Source organism: Peromyscus maniculatus, chromosome 14, assembly GCF_049852395.1.
Source record: "Peromyscus maniculatus bairdii isolate BWxNUB_F1_BW_parent chromosome 14, HU_Pman_BW_mat_3.1, whole genome shotgun sequence".
NCBI classification, from domain to species: domain Eukaryota; kingdom Metazoa; phylum Chordata; class Mammalia; order Rodentia; family Cricetidae; genus Peromyscus; species Peromyscus maniculatus.
Genome location: NC_134865.1, coordinates 29,422,206 through 29,434,500, shown reverse-complemented (window position 1 = coordinate 29,434,500; position 12,295 = coordinate 29,422,206). Strand labels below are relative to the sequence as shown.

At 42.7% G+C, this 12,295-nt stretch overlaps 1 pseudogene; it reads right to left on the bottom strand.

Annotated features, from left to right (window-relative positions):
• The window catches only part of LOC102907162 (uncharacterized), a 50,543-nt pseudogene extending 40,757 nt beyond the window's left edge, over positions 1-9,786 (bottom strand).
• Between the last annotated feature and the right edge of the window lie 2,509 nt (positions 9,787-12,295).

The following is a 12,295-nucleotide window of genomic DNA, read 5'->3' as shown; positions in this document are numbered from 1 at the left end:
GGATTCTCCATCAAGGAGATCAAATTCTAGTTAAATCTAAAATGGCCTCAGCAAAAATACAAGATGGAGGAACCTCTGCACTGTTTTACCCTGTCACATTACTGCCAAAAGCAGAACTTTCTAGGAATGAGTCAAAGATAATAAACAAACAAAAATAGTCGTGTGAGGCACCAGTCTACTCTAAAGTAGCCCCATTAAAGCTAATAAAGACAGCTTCTCCCTAGAACCTCCAGAGGCCCAAGACTTAGAGACAGATATCTGGGACCTGTTGAGCTCTTTAATGTCAGTAATCTAGACCCAGAAATTTATAGATGGAGAAATTGTTACCTTGAAGCAAAGGGATGACAAACCTTGTACTAGTTTTCTGTCAATGCCATAACCAACAAACTACTGCAAGTCAAGCAGTTGAGACCAGCTCCATCAGGGTTCAGGTCCCAAAGAGGAGATGTGGATTTGGTGAGGGGAAGGAAGAGATTGACATGGTCTGAGGGTGAACCAAGATTGTTGCTGCTTTATTGAAAAGGAGGAAGCCAGCATTGACCCAGACAAGTTAATCGGCAGCACAGTCATATGTTAATGGAAGGACCACAAGTTCCTCTTGCCAGAGATGAGGAGAATGACTCCCATTGTAGCAAGCAGGAACTTTATTCAAGCCCTTGAGGAAATGGGGGCTTTTGTTTAGATGCCTGACCTTGGAAAAAGGACCTACTTTCTTGGGGGACCAGACAGTTCATTATAGAATATTTCAGGCTTTTGTATGGCTTAGTTTATCCAAATAGCTAAAGTTTAAAGTGAGCAAAGATGAAGCTAGACAAATATTACTGAGAACCTGTGAAGACCTTAAGAATTTATAAATCCTGATTATCAAATGTACCTTATTTATCAAGCATACATTAGGTATCTAAATTTTCTAGCAGCTTGTTGTTAACTTGTATGAGAGTAGGCAGAGCTATCATGCTATATGTTTCCATGATGTTAGGTGTAGGGGAAAGGGAGCCAATGAAAGAACACCTTGGTCCTGAGACCAGAGCCAAGGAAATACACCCTGCCCCTAATCAACCTAGGACTTGAAATCTAACCAATTCCTGAGTATGAAAACCAACCAATCCCTGACAGGCATAAAAACCAACCAATCTCTGACAGACATGAAAACCAACCAATCCCTGAGCACAAAATTCAACCAATCTCTGAGCTTGTCCCAAGCTCAGGAACTGAGATCCTACCAATCCCCAGCCTGAAAATCTTCACCCTGGAAAGCTCTGCTCCTAAGAAACCCTATACAAGCACTGTACCTGTTCAGTTTGGGGTTGCCTTTTTTTTTTTTCACCCTGACAGAGGCAGCCACTCTCCCAGATTTCTCTCTCCCAATAAATCTCTTAATGACTTTCTTTAGCTGGAGCAGAGCAATAATGGAATGAAGTGGAGCTGGAGCAGAGCAGAACTGTAACACTTTGGCTGGGGAAACTTCCCCTTGCTGAAACAGAATTGTTACACTCTGGGAAAGCTGAGCAGAGCTATAACATTTCTCCAGAGCAGAGTAGAGCTGTAACAACCTGCCTAGGGCGACCCCCCCCCCCCCAGCAAAGTTGTTACACTTGCTTTAGGGAAACCATTCCCGGAGCAGGGCTCTAACACTTTGCTGTGGAAACTGTCACCCCCCCCCCCCAACAGAGCTGTAACACTTCTGTTAGGACACCTCTCCCTTCAGAGCTGTAGGTATTCCTTGGCTTCCAACTGCCAGGATATCTTTCCCTTCAGAGCTGTAACACTTACAGGTATGCCTTGACTTCTGACTGCCAGGATACCTTTTTCTTCTGAGTTGTAACACTCAGAAGAAACAATGCTCCAGCTAAAGAAAGTCATTAAGAGATTTATTGGGAGAGAGAAATCTGGGAGAGTGGCTGCCTCTGTCGGTGAAAAAAAAGGCAACCCCAAACTGAACAGGTACAGTGCCTATATAGTGTTTCTTAGGGGCAGAGCTTTCCAGGGTGAAGATTTTCAGGCTGGGGATTGGTAGGATCTCAATTCCTGAGTGTGGGGAGTTTTTCCAAAGAATTGTTTTGTTTAAAGAGGCTGCCATTATATACTTCCTCATTGTCCACTGAAGCCCACACAAATTTCTCAGAGGAAAAACTATAAGGGAACTTCCATAGCACATAGTGAGAATCATTAAAAATGAGAGTAGAAAGGTGCTGGAGAATTGTGAACTGCAATGTCAAAATGCTGGAACTTCATCAAGCAGCAATAGTCACCATGGGGTCCATGCCAGAGTAGTTTACAGCACAAAGATCTATTCTAGAGCTATGTAAATCACAAGCCTGACATGGTGCCACTGGGTTAAAATTGGGGGTGCATTCCTTTTTGAGGGGTCTAGTGTGGAGTGTCCTCACCTTCTACCTGATGATCCCCCTCCTTTCTCTCTGAACCATTACCAGACACATGCATCACATTCATTATGCCCAGTCTCTGGTTTTTGTTTTGGAGTTTGGGGGACCCTGTAGCGCAGACTGGCCTGGAACTCGTGATGCAACATACTGACCTTAAGCTCACAGTGCTTCTCTAACTCAGTCATCTGAGTTCTGGGATTACAACCACACTCTACCACATCTTTGTCTCTGGCTTTCTGGGGCTTTCTCCTTTTAAAGACTTTTTCAAGTAAGACTTTAGAGACAGCCTGGTGAATAAATACTTGCCACATAAGCATAAGGACCTGAGTTTGATCCCTAGAGCCCAGGCAGAGGCAGAGGCAGGTGGATCCTGATGAACCAGCCTGCCTCCATCTTGGGTTTGAAGCTCTCTTATAATAAAGACAAACTAGGTTCATTCCTGTTTATGATTAAATCTGTTTCTCAAGGATTGGGCTATGCTGTAGCATGAATTGTTAGAAGGTCTTATTAATAAAAACTGACCTGGGACAAATTGCTAAACTGTCTTATAAATGAAGTAACTGGAGCCAGGTATTGGGATGAATTCTGAAAGGTCAGAGAAGCATAATAAACATGGCTAACCTCACCTTGCCAATTCCTCAGCTGATCTTGTTTCCTCAAATTGGAAGCCTCTGTGTCCTCATCTGAATGGATCTCAGCTGAATTGCTGCTCAAAAGCCTAAAAGCTTAACTTGCTCTAGTTCCTGGTCCTCATGCCTTATATATATCTTTCTGCTTCCTGCCATCACTTCCTGAGATTAAAGGTGTGTGTCACCATGCCTGGCTGTTTCCTGTAGATGTAACCAACCGTCTTATTAAATAAGAAACACAGAAACAATGTAAAAGAGAGAGCCGAGAAGTCAGAGCTCAGAGCTAAAATCTCACCCTTCCTCCTGCTGTCCCAGCTTCGCAAAAAGAGACCTACTTCCTGTCGGTTCATTTTTTTAAAGTATGTTGTTCTGCCTTCTCATTGGTTGTAAACCCAAACACATGACTGCCTCGTCACTGTCTGAATGTACAGCCCCCTAGGTCTTAAAGGCATATGTCTCCAATGCTGACTATATCCCTGAACACACAGAGATCTTATGGGATTAAAGGCGTGTGCCACCACCGCCCGGCTCTTGCTATGGCTCTAATAGCTCTGACCCCCGGACAACTTTATTTATTAACATACAATCAAAATAATATTTCAGTACAATTAGATTACCACCACAGTTTCCCATGTGACTTTGAACTCACAGAGATCCAGATGGCTCTCTGTCTCCTAAATACTAGGATTAAAGGCGTGTGCTATCACTGCCTAAACCTATGTTTCATATAGTGGCTGTTCTGTTCTCTGACCCCCCAGATAAGTTTATTGGGGTGCACAATATATCAACCACACTATTACAAATGATTCTGTTCTGCCTGTTTCAGGAAATGGCAACCATGCCTTTGTTTTGTTTCAAAGGTTATTATGACCACCTGTTGCTATGGCCACTTTGCAATCATGTCTTTCTTTCAAAAGGTTGTTATGACCAACTTATGCTTTTGTAATCTTACCTATATAGGCCACCAAATCTGCCATTTGGAAAGCCCCACCCCTGAACTATAAAAACCTTGTCTTCCTCATGTCCAACACTGACCCATTGAACCCTGCCTTAGGGGAAGTCAGCCTATGTACATGAATACAAGTCTCACTTTAATTAATTTAGCTATGATGATTTAGGTCAGTGGTCTTCCTCCTGGTACCTGTAGGATTAACAGATCTCTGAGGCTCACTGTCCAGACAGTTTAGCCTACCTGGTAGGTTCTAGGTCAATGATAGACCTTATCTCAAAAACAAACAAACAAACAAACAAATAAATAAATAAATATGTAAAAAAACAAGTAAATAAAATCTCAACTGTATCAGCAAAATCTTTTCAGCCATTCAAGGTAGCATCTTTATGGATCTCATCAGTTAAGATCTAAGCATCTTCTGGGGTTGTGATTCACTTCTTACAACCTTGGGAGGTTGTCCATGAAGCCAGACTCCATAAATATCATACTGTAATCTGTATTTCTGTTTTATCAAAAAACAAACAATGGGTTGCTGACACTTGTCTTACTTACCAGCTGCCATTGTTTAGATTCTACCATTCTAACTGATGCACAATCTAAGGGAAGCCCTTTGCTTTAGGGTTGTTTACTTTGACTCCATGTTACAGCATAGAAGTCTATGTCGGTTGTTGGAAAGCTTGTGGTACGCAATCCAGAGGGAAGGGGGCTTAGACTCTGTGTAGCCATTTGTGACATTGCTAACTTCTGCTCTCCTGCTCCTTCCACACTGTCATGTTTATACCGAGGAAGCCCTCTTCTGGGAAGCATCAATTTACCTGTAAGGCATGATGTGGTGGTCGAGGACTCAGCTCTGCAGAAATACCTGGGGTGCTGAACGGTCCTGACATCTTCTCTAGACCCTCTTTCCACCTTGCCTGTCCCATTCTTTGCCCAAGGAGACTCATATTTTTAGACTGTCAACCAGCTTTTCTGTCCATTGCCTTCAGGTTGTGTCAATGGGAGGTATTTGTAGGAAATCAGACAATAAGACAAATTGCTCAAACAATTTATTCTGTCACTCTCTGCTCCCTTGGGCAGTAGTTTGGCAGTACCTTCTCTCCTCTACCTAAAACTCCAGCCTCTGGACCATATGGCTCCTCCCATGAGTACAGGTCTCTCCCTGGTCCAGTGAGTGTTCCTCCCTTTGTCCCCAAGGTCTTTAGGGGACATGGCTGCCACTGTTCCTAGCCCTGTGTGCTCTCCTGCCCCTTGCTGATGCTGCTAATCCTGCCCTCATCTTAATAAAGAAACACCCCTCATCAAGCTCTCCCAGCTGCCGTGTTTTAATGTGCCAAGCACTCCTTGCCAGGGTCCTATCTCACAACTTGAGTGTGCCAACAGCACCTTTTGATCATGGATGAGTGAGTCAAATTCTTTAAGCCTCAGTATTCTCATAAGTGCAATAGAGGGAAAGATGGCTACCTCAGAGGGTGGTGAGGGGAACTAAGAAATCTAATCAATGCATACTTTAATGGTAGTATGCAGTAAACCCTTAAAAGGGATTCCCCCACCCAGCCCCCTCCCTTAAAATAAAGGAAATGAAATCTCTGAAAACCGATAGCTCCATCTGGGTAAAATGTTCCACCAAGTCATTTCCTAAAATGTACTTTCTGCTCCAAAGAAAAGGGGCTATTTTGAGATACTTATTAAACGAAGGTTTTTGGATGTACCCACAACTAATTGTTAGTGGTTGCAGATGAAGGTATCCAAATAGTCCTGATCTAGTGAGAGGTGTTCACATTCAAGCATCTTTCTTCTATACTTTAGTGTCTGCCACTTTCTAATATGATACAGACTCAGCTTTCTGGTTTCCTACATATAGACTAATTTCAATATCACAAGCAGAGAACTTTTCACCATAGAAGCAGTAATATTTTTGGAAATAAAAGTCTATCTATGAATCTACACAGACATTTTAATTGCTTTTTATTACACAAAGTTTACACAGCGATCTCCTTGGAGGGAATTTCATGGCAGGATTTTAAAGAAGACATCCACTCTTTAGAAGGAAATGCTCGGAGAGTCCAGAAAAAGATGACATTACAAAGTACTGGGGGAAGAAGCTTGGGTAGTTTTCTTCCACAGTTTGGCCCATGAAGATTCGCATTGAGAAGAGGGAGACAGAAGCACGGAGTGAGTAGGAATCAGGACTCTCAATGTCACCTTTTCAGGTCCCAGATGAGAAGTCTATTTTAATAGCTGGCAGCCTTGCCACTGACTTAGACACACTTTGACAGATCCCTTTCCGAGTGAAGATGGGCCCCTGAGGGTGTTACCTGCGGTGAGACTGGACTGCCTCGAAGAGAAATAACAGAAATGTGGTGATGAGGTGGAGAAGGGGAGGAAAGGCACAGGTGGAGGATGCCAAGGGAAATGAAGCCAGGACAAGTGACCAGAGCCGGATCCACACACACAACGGTACACTCATACATGTGTTTAGCAGTTGTCCATTTGCTATGATCTAAGCACTCTGCTTCCCTTGGTCTTCAAATTTACTGAACACTCCAATTCTTTATCTGTGTGTTTTCTCAAAAATGAAGGAGATGACAGTTAACATCTGGGGCAGTGCTCAGCAAAGCACAGCAGAGAATGGGAGGGAGGAGCTGAGCTGTGATGCTTCATTTCAGGTGGCACTTTGTTTGTTTGTTTGTTTGCTTTGTTTTGTTTTGTTTTGTTGGTTTTCCAAGACAGGGTTTCTCTGTGTAGCTTTGCGCCTTTTCTGGAACTCGCATTGTAGCCCAGGCTGGCCTCAAACTCACAGAGATCACAGAGCCTGCCTCTGCCTCCCGAGTGCTGGGATTAAAGGCGTGCGCCACCACCGCCCGGTTCAGATGGCACTTTGACTCGACTAAGAGACACCCACATTAGCAGGGGAAGCAGGCATTCGAGGTATGTCTTCTAGGGTGTTTCTGGAAGAGATTAACACTTGAATGAGTAGACTGAGTAAGGAGATCCCCAGTGCTGGCCCCGTGGGAGCAGGCACAGTCCGTTGGCTGAGATACACCGGACATGCAGAGATCTGGGCTCTCAGACCTTTGTCCTCAGATGGTGCTACCTCAGGACCTGTTTCTAAGGCTATCAGACCTGACCCAAGCCACTCGTAATGGTATCCCAAGTGCTACAGCTTGCATGTGGTACAGGAGGGAGCTTCTCAACCTCCATAATTGTGAATCAGTGCCCTCTCATTTGTCTGTCTGCCCATCCACCCATCCAGTTGGTTCTGTTTCTCTAGGAAACACTGCCTATCACAGAGGGTCAGACAAAATGAATCAGGAGAACAGTAGAAGCAGGAACCCTGAACACCTTTGTCCACAGGAACATGAGCGCTAAGAATTCTGTGAAAGCATGAAGCATTATGCTTCCCACAGGACAGATGACAGGGATGGATTCCAACTTTATTTTAATCTGAAAGGGCAGGATGACCTCAGTTCATATGTGAATTACAATACATCAGGGATCTGAGAAAAAAATGTAAAATTAGAGCTGCCAGTGTCGATATGATGGGCTAACTTTGTTCTTGCTGGCATTTTCCTGACCTCCTGTTTTGATAATTCTTTCTGAAGCTATGCTAGAAAGAGAATATTCAGTACCAAATCGATTAAAAGGTTACTCTTTTTATTCCTTGATAAAAGAGAAGCTTTGTTGAACATGGTCCCAAGTGCTGGGAAAATGCAGGTCGTGGCATTAGGTGTACTCACACGGTTACTAGTTTTTGTAGACATTTATTGTCAGGCCTTTATGGACTTCCAAATCTATGCTGACACATTAAATGGTAATACATCTTACCCCACAATGCAACATCTTTTAGATATGATGTGAGAGCCAAAGTTACATTTTAAGATTTAATTACTATGCCTTAGAGATTCATGAAACAAAAATGCCTCTGATCTGCAAGTCTCTTGCCTAAGGACAGATAATTCCTAAAATGCTGGAGGCTATTGTTTATGGGAGACAGCAAGTCACATGTTTTCACTCCCATAAACAAGTTTGTTTGACCCATCTGCACTGAATATGATTGATCACATGTGGACGGGAGGATCACAGGCAAGAAATACATCAAGATGTTACGCTTGCTCTGATAGGATGCAGGCTGGAGGTATGTCAGGATGTATGCTTGCCCCTGATTGGATCTGATGGGAAATACTCAAGCTGTAAACTGTGACTCGGGGCCATTTTCTGGAAACCTGGAGATGAACTTGACCAGAACCCATCCACCTGGCCAGTATTTAATTAAAGCTTGTTTCAAATTTGGCTTTAAATTGTGGTAGTAGTCTTATTCTCGACCAGTGGGATTAACAATGACCTACAAAATACTATATGGCATAGAGTTCAGTGCTTTTGATAAGATAGAAAGCAAATGTTTACAATGTATACATACCATACATATCAATTTCTGCCCACCAGACACATACACACAAGCACACACCACATATATATTGTGTACTTTTTGCTGTAAGAATTAACATATTTTACAGTAATCTCTAATTCTGCATAGCTTGTATTGATCAGTTCTGGGATCGAAAGCCTCTTTGTGGACCTTTTTATGAGCCTTGAGATAATGCCTAATGCTTATTGTTTCATACATTCCTGTTAAGTTCAGAAAAGCCATGTACAGCATTGATGCTCTTTGTACTTACCAACCAAAGCCCATATTCTCTTAGATCTCTTCCATCAGAAATGTTGATATTAGGAGAGATGCCTGAGATGTTAAGAGCACTTGCAGAGAACCTGGGTTTGGTTCAGAGCACCCACGTGGTAGCTCTTTCTCAACCATTTGTAACCCCAGTTCTAATGAATCCAGTGCCCTCTTCTAGAGCACTAGAAACAAATAGTGCACATAAATACATGCAGGCAAAACACCCACACATGTAAACAAAAATAAATAAATATGAGAGAGAGAGAGAGAGAGAGAGAGAGAGAGAGAGAGAGAGAGAGAGAGAGAAATGTTCATGTTACAAGACCTTCCGTAATCAGGCCAATTTTTTTTTTTTTTTTGGTTTTTTCGAGACAGGGTTTCTCTGTGTAGCTTTGCGCCTTTCCTGGAACTCACTTGGTAGCCCAGGCTGGCCTCGAACTCACAAAGATCCGCCTGCCTCTGCCTCCCGAGTGCTGGGATTAAAGGCTTGCGCCACCACCGCCCGGCTCAGGCCAATATTTTTAAGCATGCAAATAAATACAAATTACTTTATTTAACTGGTTGAGGAATTTAGCATTGTTTCTCTAACATAACGAAATCTTTTAATGGTCAGAGTAATTTTGACTGTTATTCATCATGTCCCTATGGGCTTATTATGCAAAAAACAAGTCACTCATTTATCGGTCACCACCTTCCCTGCAACCTCTCATCTCAGGGATCCTAAAGTAAATAAAGAAATAAAACAGGAAAATTATATATATATATATATATATATATATATATATATATATATGTGTGTGTGTGTGTGTATGTATATATATGTATATATATATACACACACACACATATATATATATATATATATATATATATATATATATATATATATGTAAGCTTCTTGTGACAGCTAATTTTATGTGTCAACTTGTCTGAGCCTTAGTGACCAGACATTTGGTCAAACACTGTTCTTGATAGTTCTGTAAAGGTGCATTTTGCAGGAGATTTAAGTTAGTGAACTTTGAGTAGCTTGTCTACTGTACATGCTGTGGGGGAACCTCATTTCATCAGTTGAAGATCTTAGAAATATACCTTTTCCTGAACCCCATAGTCCATCACACCATACGGCACTGTTTGTCCCGCCATGCTTCTTGTGGGAGGCCAGCTCCCACCTTTTAAAAGAGTTCCTTTGAGGAGGAGAGAGGGATAAGAAACATTTAGATAGAAAGATAGTGAAGAGGAGAAAGACAGAAACACAGGATAACTTCGGGAGGACCTGGATCAAAACCCAACAGTCCCTTCTGCCTCTTCAAAAGGGCTTTTTATTACAATACCAAGGGGCAGGGCAAAAGACCTCCCACTTGCTAGATCAAAGCACAGGCACAGCCAAGTGTAGACCCTTCCAAACATCTGGTAACCATGCCTGTGGTCAAATCATCCCCTTGTGCTGGGTAGAGTGTGGTTGGTACATTGTGCACCCTAATAAATTTACCCGGGGGGGGGTGTCAGAGAACAGAACAGCCGCTATGTTAAACATGGAGGTTAGGCAGTGTTAGCACACGTCTTTAATCCTAGTATTCTGGAGGCAGAGATCCATCTGGGTCTCCGTGAGTTCAAGGCCACACTGGAAACAGCCAGGAATGGTGACACACGCCTTTAATGCTAGCACTTGAGATCTCATGTCTTGCTTGGGAAAGACACACTCCTTTAATGCCAGGAAGTGATGGCAGGGAGCAGAAAGGTATACAAGATGTGAGGATCAGGAACTAGAAGCTTTTTAAACTTTTAGGCTTTTAGCAGCAGTTCAGCTGAGATCCATTTGGGTGAGGTGACTCAGAGGCTTCCAGTCTGAGGATTCATGGAAACAGGATCGGCTGAGAAGTTGGCGAGGTGAGGTTAGCTGTGGCTTGTTCTGCTTCTCTGATCTTTCAGCATTCACCCCAATATCTGGCTCCCAAGTTTTTTATTTAATAAGACCTTTTAAGATTCATGCTACAGTAAAAGGCGAAAGATTTATAAGATCTGAAGAGAAACCAGAGTATGATTTGTGCTACAGTAAAGCAAACTCAGATTCTCAGACCCTGAGTAAGTTCTCACTAGGAAACCTCTGTGGGTCTCTACAGCCTTTATTACCATGACAATCCATTTCATAAAGTAAATCTCCACTTCCTCTTGGTTATGTTCCTCTAAACTGATAAATCACTGCAGCTATTTTTATATTCTAGAAATAACAGCTGTCTTGGGGTTTCTATTGCTGTGAAGGGACACCATGATCATGGCAACTCTTATAAAAGAAAACATTTCACAGAGGCTTGCTTATAGGTCAGAGGTTTAGTCCATTGTCATCATGGTGGGAAGCATGGCAGCATGCAGGTAGACATGGTACTGGAGAGTAGCTAAGCATTCTCCTTCCTGTTCTGCAGGGAAAAGGCAGAACTGTAAAAAGGCACTGGGTACGTCTTTAGATTATGAAACTTCAAAGCCTACTCTCATGGACACACTTCCTCCAAAACGCAACTCCCTAGAAGTGCCACTCCCTGGCACTTCTAGGGACCAACCATTCAAATCTATGAGCCTATGGAGGTCTTCCCTATTCAAACCACAACAGTCAAAACAAAAACTCATGGTGAAGAACCTGGGGATGTGGCACAGTGATAAATCATGTGCTTAATGTGCATAAGACGCCTAGGTTCAGGGGTCGGGTAGGACTTTTCACCAATAATTCTCATTTATTGCCATGTATTTTTCTGGAGTATTCTCATGTATGTCTGCACCATGTACACACCAGGTGCTGTAGAGGCCAGAAGAGGGTGTCAGATTCCCCCAAATTAGAATTACAGACAGTTGTGAGCCTCCATGTGGGTGCTCTGGGTTCTCTGGAAGAGCAGCCAGAGCTCTTCAATGCTGAGCAATCTCTCCAGCCCTCTGTAGGTTGATTTTTAAAGTACTTCAAGTAATTCTAATTTCAGCTCAATCTCCGGAAGCAAAGGTTGCAGCCTTCAGCACATGCAATGGAGAGTTCTCAAGCAACCCATATTTTTTGAAGGATGAGGATGTGACTTAATTGGGAGAGTACTTAGCTCGTCTGAAGGAAGGCCTGCATTGGAACTCCAGCACTGAGTAAATCAAGCATGGTTGTGCAGCCCTGGTCTGTATTCTTAGCACTTGGTGGGTTGGAGAGATCAGTTCAAGGTCATCCTTGGCTATAGCTGCATAATGAATTCAAGACCAGCATGGGAGACACAGGACCCTGAAATAAAATAAAATAAGCTACCCTGTTTCTGGCAAGTTTCCAATACTACCTTTCTGCTGAACTCCCATTATTTAAAAAAAAAAAAAAAAAAAAAAAAAAAAAAGTTTTTTTTTTTTTAAATTCTTTTGTGCAAACCACTGAGGATAAAGCAGCAAATAAAAGAGATCACTGTCCCCCTAAATATCCTAATCAGAGGGTAACTTGTGCTAAGAGTCGACTCAAAGCAATTGCCTTTCTTTGGATGCAGAATGATAAGATGAGGTGGATGTATGCAATTTCATACACAGTGCTTACAATGTCACTTGTGGGAAGACTTACTGTGAGGTGACTGTCATGACGATGGGGGCGGGGCTCTGAGGGTAACTGTTGGAAGTTGGAGAAAGCAAGAGAGCAGAGCCTAGG